The sequence below is a fragment of the Arachis stenosperma genome, chromosome 5, assembly GCF_014773155.1.
Source record: "Arachis stenosperma cultivar V10309 chromosome 5, arast.V10309.gnm1.PFL2, whole genome shotgun sequence".
NCBI lineage: Eukaryota > Viridiplantae > Streptophyta > Magnoliopsida > Fabales > Fabaceae > Arachis > Arachis stenosperma.
Genome location: NC_080381.1, coordinates 79,221,363 through 79,243,187, shown reverse-complemented (window position 1 = coordinate 79,243,187; position 21,825 = coordinate 79,221,363). Strand labels below are relative to the sequence as shown.

At 41.2% G+C, this 21,825-nt stretch overlaps 1 non-coding gene across 1 annotated transcript; it reads right to left on the bottom strand.

Moving 5' to 3' along the window:
* Positions 1–9,322: 9,322 nt before the first annotated feature.
* Positions 9,323–9,429, bottom strand: LOC130984356 (small nucleolar RNA R71). Its single transcript, XR_009088296.1, has one exon. It is a non-coding gene; the product is annotated as a small nucleolar RNA R71 (small nucleolar RNA).
* Positions 9,430–21,825: the final 12,396 nt, after the last annotated feature.

The window sequence follows — 21,825 nt, the reverse complement described above, 5'->3', positions numbered from 1 at the left end:
TATAGGATCTTTTGACATTGTATCTGTACCTCATGACACTTTACACGTTTCTTTGTGTACCTTCCACGGCATGAGTCTCTAAACCCCATGGTTGGGGGTGAGGTGCTCTGCTGTGTCTTGATGGATTAATGCAATTACTACTGTTTCTTATTCAATCATGCTTGCTTCCATTCTAAGATATCACTTGTTTTTAACCCGGATGAATGTGATGATCCGTGACACTCATCATATTCTCAACTATGAACATGTGCCTGACAACCACCTCCGTTCTACCTTAGATTGAGTAGATATCTCTTGGATTTCTTAATCAGAATCTTCGTGGTATAAGCTAGAACTGATGGCGGCATTCAAGAGAATCCGGAAGGTCTAAACCTTGTCTGTGGTATTCTGAGTTGGATTCAATGATTGAATGACTGTGACGTGCTTCAAACTCCTAGCAGGCGGGGCGTTAGTGATAGACGCAAAATAATCAATGGATTCTATTCCGGCCTGACCGAGAACCGACAGCTGATTAGCCTATGCTGTGACAGAGCATAGGAACGTTTTCACTGAGAGGATGGGAGGTAGCCACTGACAACGGTGAAACCCTACATACAGCTTGCCATGGAAGGAGCCTTGCATGTTTGATGAAGAAGACAGTAGGAAAGCAGAGATTCAGAAGATGGAGCATCTCCAAAACCCCAACCTATTCTCCATTACTGCATAACAAGTACTTATTTCATGTTCTGTTGCTTTTCACAATCAATCCTGATAACTTCTGATATCTTGACTAAGATTTACAAGATAACCATAGCTTGCTTCAAGCCGACAATCTCCGTGGGATCGACCCTTGCTCACGGAAGGTATTACTTGGACGACCCAGTGCACTTGCTGGTTAGTTGTGCGGAGTTGCAAAAGTGTGATTGCAATTTCGTGCACCAAGTTTTTGGCGCCGTTGCCGGGGATTGTTCGAGTTTGGACAACTGACGGGTTATCTTGTTGCTTAGATTAAGACTGTTTTGTTTTTAATTGGTTTAGAGTCTTTTAGTTGAGTCTAGTTTCATATTCTAAGTTTGGTGTCAATTGCATGCTTTTGCTTTTCTTTTAATTTTCGATTTTGCATGTCCGTAGTCCCTTTTTGATCCGTAAAAGTTCTAAGTTTGGTGTCCTCTTTGTGTTTTTCCCTTAAAATTTTTGAAAAATTAGTGTTTGATTTTCTAAAAATTTTAAGTTTGGTGTCTTTTTGTGTTTTTCTCTTTCCTCTTTTCAAAAATCAAATCTTTTTCATAAAAATTTTTCAATCATATCTTTTTAATTGCTATTTTCAAAATCTTTTTAATTACTTAATTGATTCAGTTCTCAATTTGCTTTGATCTTATTTTCTTTTTGATTTTCGAATTTTTATTTTAATTTTCTTTTGTTTTATTTTATTTTTTTCGTTTAACTCAAAAAAAAAAAAAACAACAAAATTTATCTGTTTGCAATCATTATCATTTCCCTTTTGTCCATTATGGACATAAGTGGGATTGATCAGTCCAAAAGGACTCTGGGGTCATATGCTAACCCCATTACAGCTGCATATGGGAGTAGCATCTGTACACCTCCCATCAAAGCAAGCAGCTTTGAGCTAAATCCTCAACTCATTATCATAGTGCAGCAAAATTGCCAGTATTCCGGTCTTCCACAGGAAGAACCTATTGAGTTTCTGGCACAGTTCTTACAAATTACTGACACAGTACATGATAAAGAGGTGGATCAGGATGTCTACAGACTATTACTGTTTCCATTTGCTGTAAAAGATCAAGCTAAAAGGTGGTTAAATAACCAACCTACAGCAAGCATAAAGACATGGAAACAGTTATCAGACAAATTACTGAATCATTTTTACCCTCCAAAGAGGATGACACAGCTAAGGCTGGACATCCAAGGCTTTAAACAAGAGGATAATGAATCCCTTTACAATGCCTGGGAGAGGTATAGAGGTATGCTAAGGAAATGTCCCTCTGAAATGTTTTCAGAGTGGGTACAGTTAGACATCTTCTACTATGGGCTTACAGAAAAAGCTCAGATGTCTTTAGACCACTCAGCTGGTAGATCTATACACATGAGGAAGACAATTGAAGAAGCTCAAGAGCTTATAGACACTGTTGCTAGAAACCAATATTTGTATTCTAGCAATGAGTTCTCTCCAGAAGAGGAAGTCATGACAGTAGTCACTGACCCTAATCCTCAAGAACAGATAATTGAGCTTAATCAACAATTGCTCCTGATGACAGAACAGTTAGCAGAATTTAAAGAGATGCTCTATGAAACTAAAGTTGCTAACAAGAACATAGAACTGCAGTTGAATCAAGCAAAACAGCAAATATCTAAACAGATAACAGAGGAGTGTCAAGCAGTTCAACTGAGGAGTGGGAAGACACTGAATACCACTGCTCAAAAGAGCAAAAAGCCAAACAAGGAACAATTGACAGAGGATAACCAAACCACTGTTCAAAATCCCTCTGAGGACAGTAAGAGCCCAGAGAGGAATGTTATTGGCATTGAAACGCCAGAAAGGGAAGGAAAGTTGGCGTTAAACGCCCATTCCTTGCCCAGTTCTGGCGTTCAAACGCCAGAAAAGGGAGAGAAGTTGGCGTTTAACGCCCAATCCTCACCCATTCCTGGCGTTCAAACGCCAAGGGAAGATCAGACACCTGAGAGTGCTGACAGTAATCCCTCTAAAAAGGCTTCTTCAACCACTTCTGTAAGGAATAAACCTGCAGCATCTAAGGTTGAAGAATATCAAGCCAAGATGCCTTATCCTCAGAAACTCCGCAAGGCGGAACAGGATAAGCAATTTGCCTGCTTTGCAGACTATCTAAGGACTCTTGAAATAAAGATTCCGTTTGCAGAGGCACTTGAGCAAATACCTTCTTATGCTAAGTTCATGAAGGAAATCTTAAGTCATAAGAAGGATTGGAGAGAAACTGAACAAGTGTTTCACACTGAAGAATGCAGTGCAGTCATTCTGAAAAGCTTACCAGAAAAGCTTCAAGATCCTGGAAGCTTTCTGATACCATGCACATTGGAAGGCGCTTGCACCAAGACAGCCCTATGTGATCTTGGAGCAAGCATCAATCTAATACCTGCTTCCACTATCAGAAAGCTTGGGTTGACTGGAGAAGTCAAACCAACCAGGATATGCCTCCAACTTGCTGATGGCTCCATTAAACATCCATCAGGCATAATAGAGGATATGATTGTCAAGGTTGGGCCATTCACCTTTCCAACTGACTTTGTGGTGCTGGAAATGGAGGAGCACAAGAGTGCAACTCTCATTCTAGGAAGGCCTTTCCTAGCAACTGGACGAACTCTCATTGATGTACAAAAAGGGGAAGTAACCTTGAGAGTCAATGAGGATGAGTTCAAGTTAAATGCTGTAAAAGCTATGCAGCATCCAGACACACCACATGACTGCATGGGCGCTGACATTATTGACTCTCTGGTAGAAGAGATCAATATGGCTGAAAGCCTAGAATCAGAGCTTGAGGACATCTTCAAAGATGCTCAACCTGATCAAGAAGAACTAGAGGAAGCAAAGGAATTTTCGAAAATTCCTCAGGAGGAGGATAAACCTCCCAAACCTGAACTCAAACCACTACCACCATCCCTGAAATATGCATTTCTGGGAGGGGGTGAAACTTTTCCAGTGATTATAAGCTCTGCTTTAAATCCACAGGAAGAGGAAGCACTGATTCAAGTGCTGAGGACACACAAGACAGCTCTTGGGTGGTCCATAAGTGATCTTAAGGGCATCAGCCCAGCTAGATGCATGCACAAGATCCTGTTGGAGGATAATGCCAAACCAGTGGTCCAACCACAAAGGAGGCTAAATCCAGCCATGAAGGAGGTGGTGCAGAAAGAGGTCACTAAATTACTAGAGGCTGGGATTATTTATCCTATTTCTGATAGCCCCTGGGTGAGCCCTGTCCAAGTTGTCCCCAAAAAGGGAGGCATGACAGTGGTTCATAATGAAAAAAATGAACTGGTTCCTACAAGAACAGTCACAGGGTGGCGTATGTGTATTGACTACAGAAGGCTCAATACAGCCACCAGAAAGGATCATTTTCCTTTACCATTCATAGACCAAATGCTAGAAAGACTAGCTGGTCATGATTATTACTGCTTTTTGGATGGCTATTCAGGCTACAACCAAATTGCAGTAGATCCTCAGGACCAAGAGAAAACAGCATTCACTTGCCCTTCTGGCGTGTTTGCCTATAGGAGGATGCCTTTTGGTCTGTGCAATGCACCTGCAACCTTTCAGAGGTGCATGCTCTCTATCTTCTCAGATATGGTAGAGAAATTTCTGGAAGTCTTCATGGATGACTTCTCAGTATATGGAGACTCATTCAGCTCCTGTCTTAATCACCTAGCACTTGTCTTGAAAAGGTGCCAAGAGACTAACCTGGTTTTAAACTGGGAGAAATGTCACTTTATGGTGACTGAAGGAATTGTCCTTGGGCATAAAATTTCAAGCAGGGGAATAGAGGTGGATAAGGCAAAGGTAGAGGTAATTGAAAAATTACCACCACCTGCCAATGTTAAGGCAATCAGAAGCTTTCTGGGGCATGCAGAATTCTACAGAAGGTTTATAAAGGATTTTTCAAAAATTGCAAAACCTTTAAGTAACCTGCTAGCTGCTGACACACCATTTGTGTTTGACACACAGTGTCTGCAGGCATTTGAGACCCTGAAAGCTAAGCTGGTCACAGCACCAGTCATCTCTGCACCAGATTGGACATTGCCATTTGAATTAATGTGTGATGCCAGTGATCATGCCATTGGTGCAGTGTTGGGACAGAGGCATAACAAACTTCTACATGTCATTTATTATGCTAGCCGTGTTCTAAATGATGCACAGAAGAATTACACAACCACAGAAAAAGAGTTACTTGCAGTGGTCTATGCCATTGACAAGTTTAGATCCTATCTAGTGGGATCCAAAGTGGTTGTGTACACTGACCATGCTGCTCTTAAATACTTACTCACAAAGCAGGATTCAAAACCCAGGCTTATCAGATGGCTGTTGCTTCTGCAAGAGTTTGATATAGAAATAAGAGACAGAAAAGGGACAGAGAACCAAGAAGCTGATCATCTGTCCCGAATAGAACCAGTAGCTGGGGCGTCCCTCCCTTCTACTGAGATCTCTGAGACTTTCCCAGATGAGCAACTCTTTGCCATCCAGGAAGCTCCTTGGTTTGCAGATATTGCAAATTATAAAGCTGTAAGGTTCATACCCCAGGAGTACAGCAAAGTGCAAAGAAAGAAATTAATTTCAGATGCCAAGTACTACCTCTGGGATGAACCATATCTCTTTAAGAGATGTGCAGACGGAGTAATCCACAGATGTGTACCCAGAGAAGAAGCACAAAAGATCCTATGGCATTGCCATGGATCACAGTATGGAGGGCTGATGAGCGGATAATTTATATACTTTTTGGCATTGTTTTTGGTATGTTTTTGGTATGATCTAGTTAGTTTTTAGTATATTTTTATTAGTTTTTAGTTAAAATTCACTTTTCTGGACTTTACTATGAGTTTGTGTGTTTTTCTGTGATTTCAGGTATTTTCTGGCTGAAATTGAGGGACCTGAGCAAAACTCTGATTCAGAGACCAAAAAGGACTGTAGATGCTGTTGGATTCTGACCTCCCTGCACTCGAAGTGGATTTTCTGAAGCTACAGAAGCCCAATTGGCGCGCTCTTAACGGCGTTGGAAAGTAGACATCCTGGGCTTTCCAGCAATATATGATAGTCCATACTTTGCCCAAGATTTGATGGCCCAAACCGGCGTTCAAAGTCACCTCAGGAAATTCCAGCGTTAAACGCCGGAACTGGCACCCAAATGGGAGTTAAACGCCCAAACTGGCACCAAAGCTGGCGTTTAACTCCAAGAAGAGTCTCTACACGAAAAATGCTTCATTGCTCAGCCCAAGCACACACCAAGTGGGCCCGGAAGTGGATTTTTATGTCATTTACTCATTTCTGTACACCTTAAGCTACTAGTTTTCTATAAGTAGGACCTTTTACTATTGTATTAGAAATCTTCGGATCTTTGGAACCTTTTTCTTTAGATCTTTTGATCACTTTGGGAGGCTGGCTATTCGGCCATGCCTAGACCTTGTTCTTATGTATTTTCAACGGTGGAGTTTCTACACACCATAGATTAAGGTGTGGAGCTCTGCTGTACCTCGAGTATTAATGCAATTACTATTGTTCTTCCATTCAATTCCGCTTGTTCTTGTTCTAAGATATCACTTGTTCTTCAACTTGATGAATGTGATGATCCGTGACACTCATCATCATTCTCACCTATGAACAAGGTGACTGACAACCATTCTTGTTCTACAAGCAACCAAGGCTTAGTGAATATCTCTTGGATTCTTTAACCAGAATCTTCGTGGTATAGGCAGGACCTGATGGCGGCATTCAAGAGAATCCGGAAGGTCTAAACCTTGTCTGTGGTATTCTGAGTAGGATTCAATGATTGAATGACTGTGACGTGCTTCAAACTCCAAGCAGGCGGGGCGTTAGTGACAGACGCAAAAGTATCGATGGATATTATTCCGGCCTGACCGAGAACCGACAGCTGAATTCCGCTATGCCGTGACAGGACATATGCAATCGCTTTCACTGAGAGGATGGGAGGTAGCCATTGACAACGGTGAAACCCTACACGAGCTTGCCATGGAAAGGAGTAAGAAGGATTGGATGAAGGCAGTAGGAAAGCAGAGAGACGGAAGGGAAGGCATCTTCATGCGCTTATCTGAAGTTCCTACCAATGAATTACATAAGTATCACTATCTTTATCTTTTATGTTATTTTCGTTCATCATCATATACATTTGAGTTTGCCTGACTAATATTTACAAGATGACCATAGCTTGCTTCAATGCTAACAATCTCCGTGGGATCGACCCTTACTCACGTAAGGTATTACTTGGACGACCCAGTGCACTTGCTGGTTAGTTGTGCGAAGTTGTGTAATGCCATGGAATTGAACCACCAAGTTTTTGGAGTTCATGACCAGGGATTATGAGAGTTGTGAAAAGTATTGTTCACAATTTCGCGCACCAAGTTTTTGGCGCCGTTGCCGGGGATTGTTCAAGTTTTGAGCAAGCTTTTGGTAACAATGCCGGGGATTGTTCAGTTTGGACAACTGACGGTTCATCTTGTTGCTTAGATTAGGTATTTATTTTTTTCGAAATTCTTGAAGATGAATTCTAGAGTTTCATGATGATTTGTTGAAATCTGGCTGGCTGAGAAGCCATGTCTAATCTGATTGGACCGAGGTTTCAACTTATCACCACAAAAGCTTGTTGATTTTCATTAATTTTGCTTTTGGAGCAGTGATCTGCTAAGGCTTGGCTGACCTTTGGTCATGTCTAGTGTTTTGGACCGAAGCTTTCTTTGAAAGCTTGGCTGGCTGTGAAGCCATGTCTAATTCCTGGACCGGAGTCTTAGACTAGCATTGCACTGATTCCTGGAATTCTCATTAAGAATTTTGATACCTTTTTCCACTTAATTTTCGAAAAACACAAAAAAAAATTTACAAAATCATAAAAACCAAAAATATTTGATGTTTCTTGCTTAAGTCTAGTGTCTCATCTTAAGTTTGGTGTCAATTGCATGCATTCATTCATGTGTCTTAAGGATCTTCAAGAAATTCTTGATGATTTCTTACTCTGATCTTTGAATTCTTTTGGCTTGAGTGTTTATGCGTCTCATATAGTGTCAGTAGTATACAAACTGCTAAGTTTGGTGTCTTGCATGCATTGTTATTTGATTCTTGTTGCATTTTGATTATTAAAATCCAAAATATTTTTAATTTGTGTCTTTTCAAGTCAATGATACAAAGAATTGAAGATTCAGAACATACTGCAGAGGAATTATACAGAAAAAGCTGAGCATTCAAAAATGCCCAGTGAAGAAGACAGACTGGCGTTTAAACGCCAGCCAGGGTACCTGGTTGGGCGTTTAACGCCCAAAGAGGTATCATTTTGGGCGTTAAACGCCAGAATGTATACCATTCTGGGCGTTTAACGCCAGGATGGTGCTAGGGGGAAGACTTTGTTTTCAAAATCAATTTTTTTTCAAGTTTTCAAAGTTTTTCAAAATCAAATCTTTTTCAAATCATATATTTTCAATCAAATGTTTTCAAAATCAATTTCTTTCCTTTTTCAAAGATACTTCCTAACAATTAATGATTTGATTGAACATCTCAAATTTGTTACCTTTTCTGTTGAGAAAGGTTTAATGTTTGAATCATATCTTTTCTTGTTAGGCAAGTCACTAATCTTCAAAATCAAATCTTTTAAAATAATTTTCAAAACATATCTTTTAAAAATTGTTTTCAAATCATATCTTCTCAATCACATTTTTTTTAAAACCAATCATATCTTCTCAACCACATCTTTTTCAAAATAGTTTTCAATCAAATCTTTTTAACTTCTAATCTCAAAATCTTTTTCAAAAATCACTTTATTTCTTTTCCACTTTCAATTTTCGAAAATTATCAATCAATTTTTAAAATGTTTTTGACATCTTTTTAATTAATTTTCAAAAATCCCCTTCCCTCCTTCTCACATCCTTCTATTTATGGAGTACTGCTCCTTCTTAATGCACAATTCGAACTCTATCTCATCAAGTTCGAATTCTTCTACCTTCTTTCTTCTATTTTTCTTTTCCTCTGACACTTCAAGGAATCTCTATACTGTGACATAGAGGATTCCACATTTCTCTTGTTCTCTTCTCTTTCATATGAGCAGGAGCAGAGACAAAGGCATTCTTGTTGAAGCTGACCCTGAACCTGAAAGGACCTTGAAGAGAAAGCTAAGAGAAGCTAAGCACAACTCTCTGTTGAGGACCTGACCGAATTCTTCAAGGAAGAAGAACCCATGGCAGCCGAAAACAACAACAATGCCAACAATGCAAGGAAGGTGCTGGTGACTTCACTGCACCTACTCCTGATTTCTATGGGAGAAGCATCTCTATCCCTGCCATTGGAGCAAACAACTTTGAGCTTAAGCCTCAATTAGTTTCTCTAATGCAACAGAATTGCAAGTTCCATGGACTTCCAATGGAAGATCCTCATCAGTTCTTAGCTGAATTCTTGCAAATCTGTGACACAGTCAAGACTAATGGGGTTAACCCTGAGGTCTACAGACTGATGCTATTCCCTTTTGCTGTAAGAGACAGAGCTAGAATATGGTTGGATTCTCAACCTAAAGAAAGCCTGGACTCTTGGGAAAAGCTAGTCAATGCCTTCTTGGCAAAGTTCTTTCCACCTCAAAGATGGAGTAAGCTTAGAGTGGAAGTCCAAACCTTCAGACAGAAGGATGGAGAATCCCTCTATGAAGCTTGGGAAAGATACAACAATTAATCAGAAGATGTCCCTCAGACATGCTTTCTGAATGGAGCATCATAGGTATTTTCTATGATGGTCTCTCTGAACTATCCAAGATGTCTTTGGATAGCTCTGCTGGAGGATCTCTTCATCTGAAGACGCCTACAGAGGCTCAAGAGCTAATTGAAATGGTTGCAAATAACCAATTCATGTACACTTCTGAAAGGAATCCTGTGAACAATGGGACTAGTCAGAAGAAAGGAGTCCTTGAGATTGACACTCTGAATGCCATACTGGCTCAGAACAAGATATTGACTCAACAAGTCAATATGATTTCTCAAAGTCTGTCTGGAATGCAAAATACACCCGCAGTACTAAGGAAGCTTCATCTGAAGAAGAAGCTTATGATCCTGAGAATCCTTCAATGGAGGAGGTGAATTACCTAGGAGAACCCTATGGAAACACCTACAACTCTTCATGGAGAAATCACCCAAATTTCTCATGGAAGAATCAAGAGAAACCTCAACAAGGTTTCAACAACAATATGGTGGAAGAAACAGGTTTAGCAATGGCAAGCCTTTTCCATCATCTTCTCAGCAACAGACAGAGAGTTCTAAGCAGAGTACTTCTGACTTAGCAACAATGGTCTCTGATCTAATAAAGACCACTCAAAGTTCATGACTGAAACAAGGTCCTCCATTAGGAATTTGGAAGGACAAGTGGGTTAGCTGAGTAAGAAAGTTACTGAACTCCCTCCTAGTACTCTCCCAAGTAATACAGAAGAAAATCCAAAGGGAGAGTGCAAGGCCATCAACATGGCCGAACCCTGGAAGGAAGAGGAGGCAGAGGACGCCACTGAGGAAGACCTCACTGGACGTCCACTGGCCTCTAATAAGTTCCCCAATGAGGAACCATGGGAATCTGAGGCTCAAAATGAGACCATAGAGATTCCATTGGACTTACTTCTGCCTTTCATGAGCTCTGATGAGTATTCTTCCTCTGAAGAGGATGAGTATGTCACTGAAGAGCAAGTTGCTAAATACCTTGGAGCAATCATGAAGCTAAATGACAAGTTATTTGGAAATGAGACTTGGGAAGATGAACTTCCCTTGCTCACCAAAGAACTGGATGACTTGTCTAGGCAGAAACTGCCTCAAAGAGGCAGGATCCTGGGAAGTTTTCTATACCTTGCACCATAGGCACCATGACCTTCAAGAAGGCCTTGTGTGACTTAGGGTCAAGTGTAAACCTCATGCCCCTCTCTGTAATGGAGAAATTAGGGATCTTTGAGGTGCAAGCTGCAAAAATCTCACTAGAGATGGCAGACAACTCAAGAAAACAAGCCTATGGACTTGTAGAGGATGTTCTGGTAAAAGTTGAAGACCATTACATCCCTACTGATTTCGTAGTCCTAGAGACTGGGGAGTGCATGGATGAATCCATCATCCTTGGCAGACCCTTTCTAGCCACAGCAAAGGCTGTAATTGATGTTGATAGAGGAGAGTTAATCATTCAAGTGAATGAAGAATCCTTTGTGTTTAAGGCCCAAGGACATCCCTCTATCATCATGGAGAGGAAGCATGAAGAGCTTCCCTCAAAACAGAGCCAAGCAGAGCCCCCACAGTCAAACTCTAAGTTTGGTGTTGGGAGGCCACAACCAAACTCTAAGTTTGGTGTTGAACCCCCACATTCAAACTCTAAGTTTGGTGTTGGGAGGTTCCAACACGGTTCTGAGTATTTCTGAGGCTCCATGAGAGTCCTCTGTCAAGCTAATGACATTAAAGAAGCGCTTGTTGGGAGGCAACCCAATGTTTTATAGTTAACTATTTTCTTTTGTTATTTTATCTTTTTTGTAGGTTGATGATCATAAGAAGTCACAAAAACAATGAAAAAAGCAAAAACAGAATGAAAAACAGGAAGAAAAATAGCACACCCTGGAGGAAGATGCTGCTGGCGTTTAAACGCCAGTAAGCCTAGCAGTTGGGCGTTTAACGCCCAGTCTGGCACCATTCTGGGCGTTTAACGCCAGAAAGGGGCACCAGACTGGCGTTAAATGCCAGAAAAGGGCTAGAACCTGGCGTTAAATGCCAGGAATGGGCACCAGCCCGGCGTTTAACGCCATAAATGGCTCAAAACGTGAATTTTGATGCCACTTGGTGCAGGGATGACTTTTCCTTGACACCACAGGATCTGTGGACCCCACAGGACCCCGCCACCACTCTCTCTCTTCTTCCCCCATTCACCAATCACCTCAACACCTCTTCCCCAAAAACCCTTCACCTATCAAATCCCATCTTTCTCTTCACCACTCACATCCATCCTTCATAAATCCCCACCAACCTCACCCTTCAAATTCAAACCACTTTCCCTCCCAAACCCACCCATAATGGCCGAACCATTACCCCCCCTCTCCTATATACCCTTCTTCAACCCTTCATTTTCACACAACCTAAACACCACTTTCCCCCCTCTTTGGCCAAACACACCACCATCTCCCTCTTCTTCATTTCTTCTTCTTCTACTATCTTCTTTCTTCTTTTGCTCGAGGACGAGCAAACATTTTAAGTTTGGTGTGGTAAAAGCGTTGCTTTTTCATTTTTCCATAACCATTATGGCATCCAAGGCCGGAGAAACCTCTAGAAAGAGGAAAGGGAAGGCAAAAGCTTCCACCTCCGAGTCATGGGAGATGGATAGATTCCTCTCAAGGGTGCATCAAGTCCACTTCTATGAAGTTGTGGCCTTGAAGAAGGTGATCCCCGAGGTCCCCTTTTAACTCAAAAAGGGTGAATATCCGGAGATCCGCCATGAGATCCGAAGAAGAGGTTGGGAAGTACTCACCAACCCCATTCAACAAGTCGGAATCTTGATGGTTCAAGAGTTCTATGCCAATGCATGGATCACAAAGAACCATGACCAAAGTGTGAACCCGAATCCAAAGAATTATCTCACTATGGTTCGGGGGAAATACTTGGATTTTAGTCCGGAGAGTGTAAGGGTGGCGTTCAACTTGCCTATGATGCAAGGAGATGAGCATCCTTATACAAGAAGGGTCAACTTTGATCAAAGGTTGGACCAAGTCCTCACAATCATATGTGAAGAGGGCGCACAATGGAAGCAAGATTCAAGAGGAAAGCCGGTTCAATTGAGAAGGCATGACCTCAAGCCCGTGGCTAGAGGATGGTTAGAGTTCATACAACGCTCAATCATTCCCACTAGCAACCGGTCCGAAGTTACTCTAGACCGAGCCATCATGATTCATAGCATCATGATTGGAGAAGAAGTGGAAGTTCATGAGGTTATAGCCCAAGAACTCTATAAAGTGGCGGACAAGTCTTCCACCTTGGCAAGGCTAGCCTTCCCTCATCTCATTTGTCACCTCTGTTATTCAGTAGGAGTTGACATAGAAGGAGATACCCCCATTGATGAGGACAAGCCCATCACCAAGAAAAGGATGGAGCACACAAGAGACCCTCTCATCATGAGATCCCTGAGATGCCTCAAGGGATGAACTTTCCTCCACAAATTATTGGGAGCAACTAAACACCTCCCTAGGAGAGTTGAGTTCCAACATGGGACAACTAAGGGTGGAGCATCAAGAACACTCCATCATCCTTCATGAAATTAGAGAAGACCAAAGAATCATGAGGGAGGAGCAACAAAGACAAGGAAGAGACATTGAGGAGCTCAAGCACTCCATAGGATCTTCAAGAGGAAGAAAGAGCCGCCATCACTAAGGTGGACCCGTTCTTTGATTTCCTTGTTCTTTATCCTTCTGTTTTTCGAATTTTATGCTTATGTTTATCCATGTTTGTGTCTTGTGATCATTAGTGTCTTAGTGTCTATGCCTTAAAGTTATGAATGTCCTATGAATCCATCACCTTCCTTGAATAAAAACGTGCTTAATTGAAAAGGAAAGAATTGCATGAATTCTGAATTTTATAATAGTTTAATTAATTTGATGTGGTGGCAACACTTTTGTTCTCTGAATGTATGCTTGAACAGTGCATAGGTCTTTTGAATTTGTGGTTCATGAATGTTGGCTCTTGAAAGAATGATGAAAAAGGAGACATGTTACTGAGGATCTGAAAAATCATAAAAATGATTCTTGAAGTAAGAAAAAGCAGTGAATACAAAAAAAAAAAAAAAAGAGAAAGGAGACGAAAAAAAAAAAAGAAGAAAAACCGAAAAAAAAAGAGAAGAAAAAGAAAAGAGAAAAAGAAAGAAAAAGAAAGAATAAAGTTGTGATCCAAGGCAAAAAGAGTGTGCTTAAGATCCCTGGACACCTCTAATTGGGGACTTTAGCAAAGCTGAGTCACAATCTGAAAAGGTTCACCCAATTATGTGTCTGTGGCATGTATGTATCCGGTGGTAATACTGGAAGACAGAGTGCTTTGGGCCACGGCCAAGACTCAATAAGTAGCTGTGTTCAAGAATCATCATACTTAACTAGGAGAATCAATAACACTATCTGGATTCTGAGTTCCTAAAGAAGCCAATCATTCTGAATTCCAAAGGATAGAGTGAGATGCCAAAACTATTCAGAGGCAAAAAGTTAAAAGCCCCGCTCATCTGATTAATACTGATCTTCATAGATGTTTTTGGAATTCATTGCATATTCTCTTCTTTTTATCTTATTTGATCTTCAGTTGCTTGGGGACAAGCAACAATTTAAGTTTGGTGTTGTGATGAGCGGATAATTTATATACTTTTTGGCATTGTTTTTGGTATGTTTTTGGTATGATCTAGTTAGTTTTTAGTATATTTTTATTAGTTTTTAGTTAAAATTCACTTTTCTGGACTTTACTATGAGTTTGTGTGTTTTTCTGTGATTTCAGGTATTTTCTGGCTGAAATTGAGGGACCTGAGCAAAAATCTGATTCAGAGACCAAAAAGGACTGCAGATGCTGTTGGATTCTGACCTCCCTGCACTCAAAGTGGATTTTCTGGAGCTACAGAAGCCCAATTGGCGCGCTCTCAACGGCGTTGGAAAGTAGACATCCTGGGCTTTCCAGCAATATATGAAGTCCATACTTTGCCCAAGATTTGATGGCCCAAACCGGCGTTCAAAGTCACCTCAGGAAATTCCAGCGTTAAACGCCGGAACTGGCACCCAAATGGGAGTTAAACGCCCAAACTGGCACCAAAGCTGGCGTTTAACTCCAAGAAGAGTCTCTACACGAAAAATGCTTCATTGCTCAGCCCAAGCACACACCAAGTGGGCCCGGAAGTGGATTTTTATGTCATTTACTCATTTCTGTACACCTTAGGCTACTAGTTTTCTATAAGTAGGACCTTTTACTATTGTATTAGAAATCTTCGGATCTTTGGAACCTTTTTCTTTAGATCTTTTGATCACTTTGGGAGGCTGGCCATTCGGCCATGCCTAGACCTTGTTCTTATGTATTTTCAACGGTGGAGTTTCTACACACCATAGATTAAGGTGTGGAGCTCTGCTGTACCTCGAGTATTAATGTAATTACTATTGTTCTTCCATTCAATTCCGCTTGTTCTTGTTCTAAGATATCACTTGTTCTTCAACTTGATGAATGTGATGATCCGTGACACTCATCATCATTCTCACCTATGAACAAGGTGACTGACAACCATTCTTGTTCTACAAGCAACCAAGGCTTAGTGAATATCTCTTGGATTCTTTAACCAGAATCTTCGTGGTATAGGCAGGACCTGATGGCGGCATTCAAGAGAATCCGGAAGGTCTAAACCTTGTCTGTGGTATTCTGAGTAGGATTCAATGATTGAATGACTGTGACGTGCTTCAAACTCCTAGCAGGCGGGGCGTTAGTGACAGATGCAAAAGTATCGATGGATATTATTCCGGCCTGACCGAGAACCGACAGCTGAATTCCGCTATGCCGTGACAGGACATATGCAATCGCTTTCACTGAGAGGATGGAAGGTAGCCATTGACAACGGTGAAACCCTACACGAGCTTGCCATGGAAAGGAGTAAGAAGGATTGGATGAAGGCAGTAGGAAAGCAGAGAGACGGAAGGGAAGGCATCTTCATGCGCTTATCTGAAGTTCCTACCAATGAATTACATAAGTATCACTATCTTTATCTTTTATGTTATTTTCGTTCATCATCATATACATTTGAGTTTGCCTGACTAAGATTTACAAGATGACCATAGCTTGCTTCAATGCTAACAATCTCCGTGGGATCGACCCTTACTCACGTAAGGTATTACTTGGACGACCCAGTGCACTTGCTGGTTAGTTGTGCGAAGTTGTGTAATGCCATGGAATTGAACCACCAAGTTTTTGGAGTTCATGACCAGGGATTATGAGAGTTGTGAAAAGTATTGTTCACAATTTCGCGCACCAAGGGCCTTTTGGAAGTGAGCGAACAGCCACTAAAGTCCTCCAATGCGGCTTCTACTGGCCTACTCTCTATAAAGATTCCCGAGAGTTTGTGCAAAACTGTGACAGTTGCCAAAGAGCTGGTAACTTGCCTCACGGATATGCCATGCCTCAACAAGGGATATTAGAGATAGAATTGTTTGATGTATGGGGAATTGACTTCATGGGTCCATTCCCACCATCATACTCAAACACTTACATTCTGGTGGCAGTGGACTACGTATCTAAGTGGGTAGAAGCAATTGCTACACCCACTAATGATACCAAGACCGTGCTAAAATTCCTCCAGAAACACATCTTCAGCAGGTTTGGTGTTCCCAGAGTACTAATCAGTGACGGGGGCACTCATTTCTGCAATAGACAGCTATACTCTGCTATGGTTAGATATGGAATCAGCCATAAAGTGGCAACTCCGTATCATCCACAGACAAATGGGCAAGCTGAAGTCTCTAACAGAGAGCTAAAAAGAATCCTAGAACGGACTGTGATAGCCCGGAGAAAGGATTGGGCAAAGAGCTTGGATGATGCTCTGTGGGCATACAGAACAGCATTCAAGACTCCTATAGGAACCTCTCCATACCAACTGGTGTATGGGAAGGCCTGTCATCTGCCCGTGGAACTGGAACATAAAGCTTATTGGGCAACCAGATTCCTAAACATGGATGCACAGTTAACTGGTGAGAAGAGACTGCTCCAACTAGAGGAGTTCAGACTCAATGCCTTTGAAAATGCAAAAATTTATAAGGAAAAGGCAAAGAAATGGCATGACAAGAAGTTGTCAACCAGAGTCTTTGAGCCAGGACAAAAAGTTCTGCTCTTCAACTCTAGGCTCAAATTGTTTCCAGGAAAACTCAAATCCCGGTGGAGGGGTCCGTATGTGATTACAGGAGTTTCACCATATGGATATGTTGAGCTTCAGGATATTGATTCTGACAAAAAGTTCATTGTTAATGGACAGAGAATCAAGCATTATCTTGAAGGCAATTTTGAGCAGGAATGCTCAAAACTGAGACTTGAATGATTCTCAGTGAAGGTCCAGCTAAAGACAGTAAAGAAGCGCTTGCTGGGAGGCAACCCAGTCATTAGTAGGTTATATGATTTGTTCTTACAGAGGCAAGTATCAAAAATGAAGAAATTCACAGAGTTACAGAAGGATTCAGCTCAAAAAGCAGAGAAAATGAGCTTACTGGCGAAAAAACGCCAGTAAGGGGCATTTTGGGCGTTAAACGCCAGAATGGGTACCATTCTGGGCGTTTAACGCCAGGAATGGTGCCATTTTGGGCGTTAAACGCCAGAATGGGCACCATTCTGGCCGTTTAACGCCAGGTGTGCAGCATCCTGGGCGTTTTGGAAAAACGCCCAGTGACAAAGGAATTCTGGCGTTTAACGCCAGCCAGGGCACCTGGCTGGGCGTTAAACGCCCAAAAGGGGCATCAAATGGGCGTTAAACGCCAGAATGGGTGCCATTCTGGGCGTTTAACGCCAGAAAGGTGGGGGACCACAATTTTGTTTTCAAACCAAATTTTTTCAAACTTTCCTTTTCTTACCCATACTTTTCTACAAAATCACACTTCAACCATTCATCATTCACTTTCAAATCTTCAAAAATCAAAACCATTCTTCAAATCTATTTCAAATCAATTCCAAATATTGTTCAAAAACTCACCTTTCTCTCAAATTCTTTCCATATCTTCTCAAATCTCCTTTCAAACTTTTCTTTTCTTTTCGAAATCTCCCCTCCCCACCTTATAAATACACGTTTGTCCCCCCTCATTCCACCACACCATTCGAATTTTCTCTTCCTCTCTCTCTCTTCTCTTCTTTCTTTTGCTTGAGGACAAGCAAACCTCTAAGTTTGGTGTGCTTTTCCGTGATCACTAAGCCAAGATTCATCAAGATCATGGCTCCTAAGGGAAAACAAACCAATTTAAGAGGAAAGAAAGAGAATAATCCAAAGAATCTTTGGAACCAAGAGAAGTTCTTAACCAAAGAACATGAAGACCATTATCACAAGATAATAGGTCTGAGGTCAGTGATCCCGGAAGTGAAATTTGATCTGAAAGAAGATGAATATCCGGGGATCCAAGAGCAAATTCGAAACAGAGGATGGGAAGTTCTAACCAATCCTGAGATAAAGGTTGGAAGGAACATGGTTCAGGAATTCTACTCAAATCTGTGGTTAACAGATAAGCAGAGAATGACTGGAACTGCTTACCATACCTACAGAACTATGGTCAGAGGGAAAGTTATGTACTTCCATATGGACAAAATAAGAGAAATCTTCAAACTGCTTCAACTGCAAGATGATCCTGAATCCTTTAATAGGAGGATGGTGAGAGCAGATAAAGGGTTGGATCAAGTTCTAGAGGACATATGCCTCCCTGGAACTAAATGGATAACCAATTCTAAGGGTGTCCCAAACCAACTCAAGAGGGGAGACCTCAAACCAATTGCAAGAGGTTGGCTAGACTTTATTGGGCGCTCCATACTACCCACTAGCAACCGTTCTGAGGTCACCATCAAGAGAGCAGTGATGATTCATTGCATTATGCTTGGAAGAGAAGTGGAGGTTCATCATGTGATTGCTTGTGAGATCTACACAATTGCAAATAAGAATTCCACTGAAGCCAAATTGTCTTACCCAAGCTTGATCTCCTTTCTCTGTAAAGAGGCTGGGGTGAAGATGGGAGTAGATGAATTCATACCCATTGAACATCCAATCACCAAGAAGTCAATGGAAGGACAAATGCAAGACAACTCTATCAAAAGGAGGGCACAGGAGTTCCTCCCTGAATTCCCTGAAATTGGCTACTGGGCCAGCCTAGAAGCATCTATCACCAAGTTGCAAGAAACTATGGAGCAACTGAAGGAAGAACAGCAGAATCAGAACTGCATGCTCTGCAAATTGCTGAAGGAACAAGAGAAGCAGGGGCGTGAACTCCAAGAGATGAAACGCCAAAAGCTCTCCTCTCAAGCTGAGGGAGCATCCACTTCTCAAAATCAAGGTTGTTGAGTCCTAACTCTGTGAAAACCTCTATCATTAGGAGCCTATTTTTGCGTCTATTCCTATTTTTATTCTTTAGTCTCATCTTATATCTATATTTGAGTCTTGTTCTTTATTCATAATTAATAAAATTTATGCCTTAAAGTTATGAATGTCCTATGAATCCATCACCTCTCTTAAATGAAAAATGCTTTAATCACAAAAGAACAAGAAGTACAGGATTTCGAAATTTATCCTTGAAACTAGTTGAATTAGTTTGATGTGGTGACAATAATTTTTGTTTTCCGAATGAATGCTTGAACAGTGCATATGTCTTTTGAATTTGTTGTTTTAAGAATGTTAAAATTGTCGGCTCTTGAAAGAATGATGGAAAAGGAGAACTGTTATTGAGGATCTGAAAAATCATCAAAGTGATTCTTGAAGCAAGAAAAAGCAGTGAAAAAAAAATTTCGGAAAAAAAAAGGGGGGAAGAAAAAAATAAAGTTGTGAACCAAGGCAAAAAGAGTGTGCTTAAGAACCCTGGACACCTCTAATTGGGGACTCTAGCAAAGCTGAGTCACAATTTAAAAAGGTTCACCCAATTATGTGTTTGTGGCATGTATGTATCCGGTGGTAATACTGGAAGACAGAGTGCTTTGGGCCACAGCCAAGACTCATACACTAGCTATGTTCAAGAATCATTATACTTAACTAGGAGAATCAATAACACTATCTGAGTTCTGAGTTCTTATAGATGCCAATCATTCTGAACTTCAAAAGATAGAGTGAGATGCCAAAACTGTTCGGAGGCAAAAAGCTACTAGTCCCGCTCATCTAATTGGAACTATGTTTCTTTGATATTTTGGAGTCTATAGTATATTCTCTTCTTTTTATCCTATTTTGATTTTTCAGTTGCTTGGGGACAAGCAACAATTTAAGTTTGGTGTTGTGATGAGCGGATAATTTGTACCCTTTTTGGCATTGTTTTTAGTATGTTTTTAGTAGTTTTAGTTGAGTTCTTAGTATATTTTTATTAGTTTTTAGCTAAAATTCACTTTTCTGGACTTTACTATGAGTTTGTGTATTTTTCTGTGATTTCAGGTATTTTCTGGCTGAAATTGAGGGCCCTGAGCAAAAATCTGATTCAGAGACTGAAAAGGACTGCAGATGCTGTTGGATTCTGACCTCCCTGCACTCGAGGTGGATTTTCTGGAGCTTCAGAAGCCCAATTGGCGCGCTCTTAACGGCGTTGGAAAGTAGACATCCTGGGCTTTCTAGCAATATATAATAGTCCATACTTTGCCCAAGATTTGATGGCCCAAACCGGCGTGGCAAATCAGCCTCAGAAATTCCAGCGTTTAACGCTGGAACTGGCATAAAACTTGGAGTTAAACGCCCAAACTGGCATAAAAGCTGGCGTTTAACTCCAAAAAAGGTCTCTACACATGAAAGCTTCAATGCTCAGCCCAAGCACACACCAAGTGGGCCCGGAAGTGGATTTTTCTGTCATTTACTCATTTCTGTAAACCTTAGGATTACTAGTTCACTATTTATAGGATCTTTTGACATTGTATCTGTACCTCATGACACTTTACACGTTTCTTTGTGTACCTTCCACGGCATGAGTCTCTAAACCCCATGGTTGGGGGTGAGGAGCTCTGCTGTGTCTTGATGGATTAATGCAATTACTACTGTTTCTTATTCAATCATGCTTGCTTCCATTCTAAGATATCACTTGTTCTTAACCCGGATGAATGTGATGATCCGTGACACTCATCATATTCTCAACTATGAATGTGTGCCTGACAACCACCTCCGTTCTACCTTAGATTGAGTAGATATCTCTTGGATTCCTTAATCAGAATCTTCGTGGTATAAGCTAGAACTGATGGCGGCATTCAAGAGAATCTGGAAGGTCTAAACCTTGTCTGTGGTATTCTGAGTAGGATTCAATGATTGAATGACTGTGACGTGCTTCAAACTCCTAGCAGGCGGGGCGTTAGTGATAGACGCAAAATAATCAATGGATTCTATTCTGGCCTGACCGAGAACCGACAGCTGATTAGCCTATGCTGTGACAGAGCATAGGAACGTTTTCACTGAGAGGATGGGAGGTAGCCACTGACAACGGTGAAACCCTACATAAAGCTTGCCATGGAAGGAGCCTTGCATGTTTGATGAAGAAGACAGTAGGAAAGCAGAGATTCAGAAGATGGAGCATCTCCAAAACCCCAACCTATTCTCCATTACTGCATAACAAGTACTTATTTCGTGTTCTGTTGCTTTTCACAATCAATCCTGATAACTTCTGATATCCTGACTAAGATTTACAAGATAACCATAGCTTGCTTCAAGCCGACAATCTCCGTGGGATCGACCCTTGCTCACGCAAGGTATTACTTGGACGACCCAGTGCACTTGCTGGTTAGTTGTGCGGAGTTGCAAAAGTGTGATTGCAATTTCGTGCACCAGTCCTTAATGAGAATCAAAGGAACTATACCACCACGGAGAAAGAACTTTTAGCCATAGTTTTTGCTTTTGATAAGTTTAGATCATATCTCATTGGCTCAAAAGTAATTATGTTCACTGATCATGCAGCACTCAAATACTTGCTTACCAAACAAGAATCTAAGCCCAGACTAATAAGGTGGATCTTGCTGCTCCAAGAATTTGATATTGAGATTAGAGATAGGAGCGGAGCAGAGAACAAGGTAGCTGACCACCTCTCAAGGATCCCACAAGAAGAAGAAATATAGCAAGTAGTAATAAATGAAAGCTTTCCTTATGAACAATTGATGATGATTTGAGTAGCCCCTTGGTTTACAGACATAGCTTACTTCAAGGCTATTGGGGAGCTACCAACTAACATCAATAAGCACATGAGGAGAAAGCTAATCAAGGATGCCAAACACTACGTCTGGGATGACCCCTATTTGTTCAAAAAGTGTGCTGATGGAGTCCTAAGAAGGTGCATATCCCATGAAGAAGGGCAGGAAGTGTTATGGCAGTACCATGGGTCAGCATATGGAGGTCACTTCAGTGGAGAAAGGACAGCAACAAAAGTGCTTCAATCCGGATTTTACTGGCCAACAATG